General features: G+C 49.9%; 2 non-coding genes across 2 annotated transcripts; one reads left to right on the forward strand and one right to left on the reverse strand.

Moving 5' to 3' along the window:
- Positions 1–533: 533 nt before the first annotated feature.
- TRNAC-GCA lies at positions 534–605 on the reverse strand. Its single transcript has one exon. It is a non-coding gene; the product is annotated as a tRNA-Cys (tRNA).
- Positions 606–2,156: 1,551 nt separating this feature from the next.
- Positions 2,157–2,238, forward strand: TRNAS-AGA. Its single transcript has one exon. It is a non-coding gene; the product is annotated as a tRNA-Ser (tRNA).
- Positions 2,239–5,985: the final 3,747 nt, after the last annotated feature.

A 5,985-nucleotide genomic window follows, 5' to 3' on the forward strand; every position in this document is an offset into this window, starting at 1 on the left:
CTTTCTCCACATCCTCTGTCCACTAAGTTACCTCCCTCATTCAGTAAGGGGCCCACACTTTCCTTGACTTCCTTCATGTTACTAACATACCTGAAGAAACCCTTCTTTTTACTCTTAACATCTCTTGCTAGATGCAACTCAAAGTGTGATTTGGCCTTCCTGATTTCACTCCTGCATGCCTGAGCAATATTTTTATACTCCTCCCTGGTCATTTGTCCAGTCTTCCACTTCTTGTAAGCTTCTTTTTTGTGTTTAAGATCAGCAAGGATTTCACTGTTAAGCCAAGCTTGTCGCCTGCCATATTTACTATTCTTTCTACACATTGGGATGGTTTTTTCCTGCAACCTCAATAAGGATTCTTTAATCCTTTAGAGGATTGGAACTGATTTCAGTGGAGGGACATGTTTGCGAGGTTTTTATGCATTTGCATAGGAAAACATTGAGTGTTTTTACTCATGTCAGGGATCCCTATTCAATGCAATTCCTGAACATAATGGAAATGCCATTATTTTTGTTGAAGGAAGAGGTTTGTAAGGGGGCACTTGGATTTGAACCAAGGACCACTTGAACTGCAGTCAAACACTCTACCACTGAGCTATACCCGCATGACTGCTGTGTAGGTAAGTCAGAGCTCTTAAAGATTTTGAAGGACAGGCCCTGCCTCAGCGATCTCCTGTTCTGTTCCCAGACCACAGTGCTTTTAAAAATGGGGTTTGATTAAACTTATAGATCCATGTAAACACCACATCTTGCACACCCACCCCCATAGCTTCCCCCAGCGACATAGCTACCACCTCTCGGGGAGATGGATTAACTACACGGACGGGACAGCTCTCTCCCCTCCGCTTAGAGCATCTGCATTATTTATGAATAGGTGGGAAATAACCTCCTGAATGGACAGAAACCAATGTATCAAATATTGCTGGGTCTGCATTCAGTATGGGTACCTGGTCATATTGGCTGGATTAGTAGGAGCATTGCCGGCAGATCGAAGGAAGTGATTATTCCCTTCTATTCGGCACTGGTGAGGCCACATCTGGAGCATTGTGTCCAGTTTTCGCCCCCCAACTACAGAAACAAATTGGAGAGAGTCTAGGGGAGGGCAACAAAAATGATTAGGGTGAAGGGGACTTACGAGGAGAGGCTGAGGGCAGGGCTGTCCGGGGGGGGGGGGCAGGTGGGGCAATTTTCCCCAGGCCCTGCAGGGCCCCCATGTGAATACAGTATTCTAGAGTATTGCAACTTTTTTTTATGGAAGGGGCCCCCAAAATTGTTTTGCCCCAGGCCCCCTGAATCCTCTGGGTGGCCCTGCCCATTCCATCCCCTTGACTCATTCTCCTCCCTCTCAGGCCCCACCTGTGCTCCGCCCTTACTCCCATTTGACCACTTCCCAGCCCTGCTCTTCCACTGTGGCTGGTCCACCTTCCGCTCGCTCCTCTCTTCCCCCAAGGCCTCCTTGTGTCTCTCCACCCCTACCCCAAGGCCTGCCCACTGCCCCCACCCTCCCCTGAGACCCACCCTGCCCACCGCCCCACCTCTCTGCCCCCTCCCCTAAGACCAGCCCTGCCCACCACTTGCACCTCCCTGCTCTTCCCCTGAGACCAGCCCTGCCCACCTCTCTGCCCCTCCCCTGAGACCAGCCCTGCCCAAACCTCTCTGCCCCGCCCCACAGACCAGCCCTGTCCACCACCCCCACCTCTTTGCCCCTCCCCTGAGACCCACTTGTCCACCTCTTTCCTCGGTCGTCTGTTGTTATTCCTTGAAACATCAAGGATGGAATTAAAAGCTGAGTTTACTCCAGGGTGAGGAAAGAAAGGAGCCACCAACCCCCTGGCAAATCTCAGTGCCGCAGAGAAAACCTGCCCCCTGCTATTGCAATCATTGCTGTGCTGGGGATATGGCAGGAAAGGGACTGTCTGAATGATCAAGGCAGGAAATGGACAACAATCTACAGCAACGTCATTGACCACAAACACACTCTCCTCATGCTCCAGCCAGAAGGGAAATGAGCAGGAATTCTTGCAGTTCAGCCGTGGACACACTTACACAATGGCACAGCAGTGTATGTGTTGTGGAAGCTGGTCTGAGGAAACAACTGGAATTGATCACTCAGTGAGAACAGAACTAGAGTGCAGTGAGAGACCCATCTCAACCAAGTAGTTGTGGCTGAGTGGTTAAGGCGGTGGGCTAGAAATCCATTGGGGTCTCCCTGCGCAGGTTTGAATCCTGCCAACTACGGAGAAAGTTGTGGTTCTTTAGTTTCAAGGGAGCTGGGTCTTGTCTCTCTCTCAAGCTGTGTCTACACTATTGGGTAATTTGGCTTTAAAGTGTTTTAATTAAACAGCTGCTGCATGTCCACACTATGCCCCTTGTGTCACCAGAGCACATCCACGCTAGAATCTTGGGTGGCCACAGAGAGCAGTGCACTGTGGGTAGCTGTGCAACTGGCTGCAGGGTGTTTTGGGAAGGCTTTGCAATGCCTCATGGGCCGGTACAGCATCACATGATGCAGGTTTCTCTATCCCACCATTCCATGGGCATCTTACTAGATTGCCAGCTGCTTTTCAACTGCAGTGTGTGTGGCGGGGTAGAGAGTGTGTGTGTGGGGAGAGGGAGTGTGTCGGCACACTGTCTCTATGTTCAGACAGCTGCTGCAAGCAACCAGGCCTGAGGCAGGGGGAGGGGGCAGCCCCCACATCAGCCCCCGCTTCCCTCACTGGCTCAGCTCAGCACAGCAGCCTCTGACACACGCACACACACACACTGCTGCTGCTTAGCTCTGTGTCAGGGGTGCAGGAACAGGGGGTTTAGAGGGCTGTGGCCCCACCACTCTTAACTGGCTGTTAGGACAAATGATGGAGGGGGGAAAGGGGGAGTCTTGGGGGGGGGAGAGGCATTCTGTGGGTGTGGCCTCGGGGGGAGAGGTGGTGTGAGTGTGGGTCCTTGGGGAAGGGTTTTCATGGGAGTGCCACAGTTCAGACACTAGTGACCCCTCCACTGTAAGGAAGCTCCCGCCGCCCCTGCTCTGTGTTCCTAGCGCGGGAGAGAGCAGCGTTCCAGGGCAGTGATTTGCTCCCCGGGGCTCCGCCAGGGGCGCTTGGGAGGCTGCAGGGAGCCCTGGGCCCTTTAAATCACCAGCCTGGGGAAGCCGGGCCGGGCTGGCACAGCGTACCCACTCTTGCCAGTACCCCATACCGGAATGTACCAGCTTACGTTCACCTCTGGGAGGTCCTCACGTGGATCAATAACTGGTTAAAAGCCAGGAAACAAAGGGTAGGAATAAATGGACAGTTTTCAGGATGCAAACAGGTAACTAGTGATGTCTGTACTGGGACTAGTCAACATCTTCATAAACGATCTGCTAAACAGCGAGGTGACAAAATGTGCGGATGATCCAAAACTACAGAGGATAGTTAAGTCCAAAGTAGACTGGGAGGAGCTAAAAAGAGATTTCACAAAACTAGGTGAAAGGGCAACAAAATGGCAGATGAAATTCAATGTTGATCAATGCAAAGTGATGCACATTGGCAAACATAATCCCAACTCTACATATAAAACGATGGGATGTAAAATAGCTGTTCCAACTCAAGTGAGAGATCTCGGAGTCACTGTGGATAATTCTCTGCAAACATCCACTCAATGGGCAGTGGCAGGCAAAAAGCGAACAGAATGTTGGGAATCATTAAGAAAGGGATAGAGAATAAGAGAGAAAATCTTATTGCCACTGTATAAATCCATGGTACACCCATATCTTGAATACTGCGTGCAGATATGGTCGCTCCATCTTAAAAAAGATGTATTGGAATTGGAAAAGGTTCAGAAACGGGTATGGAGTGTCTGCCATATGAGGAGAGAATAACAAGACTGGGACTTTTCAGCTGGGAGAAAAGCTGACTGGGGGAAATATGCTAGAGGGCTATAAAATCATGACTGGTGTGGGGAAAGTAAATAAGGAGTGTTACTTATTCCTTCTCATAACACAAGAACTAGGGGTCACCAAATGAAATTAATAGGCAGCCCATTTAAAACAAACAAAAGGAAGTATTTTTTCACACAACGCACAGTCAACCTGTGGAACTCCTTGCCAGAGGAGGTTGTGAAGGCCAAGACTATAACAGGGTTTTAAAAAAAGAGCTAAATCGCTTCATGGAGGACATGCTCTGAGCCAGGATGGGCAGGGATGGTGTCCCTAGTCTCTGTTGGCCAGGAGCTGGGAATAGGCGACAGGGGATGGATCACTTGGTGATTCCCTGTTCTGTTCATTCCCTCTGGGGCACCTGGCTTTGGCCGCTATGGGAAGACAGGATACTGGGCTAGATGGACCCAGTCTGACCCAGTCTGGCCGTTCGTACGTCCTTACATCCTTATGCTCCTTTCATAAGATGCCTGGGATTCTGCCTCACAATGTGTCCCTGAGGTCTCAGCCAAAATGCCCAGACAGGCAAACGCTCTGGGCTCCTGAAGCCTTGGCCACCCACCTAGTGCCCTATGGCTCATCCCTGACCCTTGCTGCTGCTCCTTGCTATAGACTGTGAGAGGAGCGGAGGCAGCGCAGGAGCCTTCGGGGGACACAGATCTGAGGCTTTGGGAGAGACACATTGTCTGAGACATCAGAGCGCTGCAAACCCTGCAGCCACCCCCTCAATCCAGGGCCTGTTCCAGCCCTGAGTCTGAGCTGCCACGATCCCTCCCCCAGAGCAGGGCGCCCACAGATTACAGCCTGGAAATAGGCGTGTGAGACTAACTCCTGTTCTCCCTGACAGGGCCTCCCCTAGACCAAGTGGAGTCCCAGGCAAGACATGTCTTCGGTGCCCCCCCCATATGTTAAAATTTTGAATATCTTATTTTTCATTGCATTTGTAGCTCAGCTCATGATTTTGACGCACAATTTCGATGCATGATTTTCTCTGTCATATAAGATGATAAATTTGCAGGCTAGGTTCTGTAAACCTGTATTTATTCATGCCATATATAAGCAAATAAAACAAATGCATTTTCTTTAAGCATATAGAAACTTTTTTATTTTGACAGTAACTGAAATGTACTAACATCTAGAAATGGAGCACTCACCAGCACAGGGTGGGCCGGTATTAAATAGTGTTACAGTCGGAGACAGACAGCGTTAGGATGTTAACCCCAGGCCCTTTGTTCAAAGGTCGCTTCTCTCCCCTTTCCCCCATGAACTGAAGCACAGCATTAAAGAGATCCAAAGATTGGCCAATGGCATTTCAAAGCTGATCTTAACCCTTTCAGTACCCTTGCAAACTCAGATGCTTCTCACCACAGGCTGGCTGGTGGCTTTTCAGCCAGGCTCTCCCCTTTCATCAGCGCTTCAGTTGCTTGGTGTGGGGGTGTCTGTAGATGTAGGTGACAGAGAGAGATAAAGCCTAGCAAATGTCTCTCCTTTTATCATGTCCTTTCTTCCCTCATGGCTTTGCCCCCCCCTTCAGAGTCAGGTGAGCATCACTGCGTCTCTCCAAGCAAGTCTGAGCAATTCCCCTGGGGTGTCCTCATGCAGGTGAGTCATTGCATTGTAGCTCCCTTGCTGGACAATGGCTGTCGATGGGTTGTTTGACACCCTGTCCGGGTGTTGGTTATTTTCCTTGCTGTTGCCACTAGGGAGCTAATATTTGTCTGACTCCCCCACCTTGCAGCACAGTGACAACCACACTGCACAATTCTCATGACTTCATATGCATGAGTGGTCTACATCTATGGGTAGAGAAGTGACTTTCAGCCGATCATATCCTTTCCCTGATACCTTACAAGTCATGCTCTATATGTAAGATCACGATGATTATGGGGGTTACAGCTGCTCCCCGAAAGGTATAGAATGTCACACTGAGATTCTGTGTTCATTTGTTCTGTAACAGCATTACAGAGATCCAATGACTGACCAATGGCATTTCCAAGTGCTAAAATAGCAAGCCATGTCGGTCTCTCATTGGCCATCAGTGACTGAAGATGTGGTTTAATGAGCTGGAG

The sequence above is a fragment of the Mauremys reevesii genome, linkage group 14, assembly GCF_016161935.1.
Source record: "Mauremys reevesii isolate NIE-2019 linkage group 14, ASM1616193v1, whole genome shotgun sequence".
In the NCBI taxonomy this organism is placed as follows: Eukaryota; Metazoa; Chordata; order Testudines; family Geoemydidae; genus Mauremys; species Mauremys reevesii.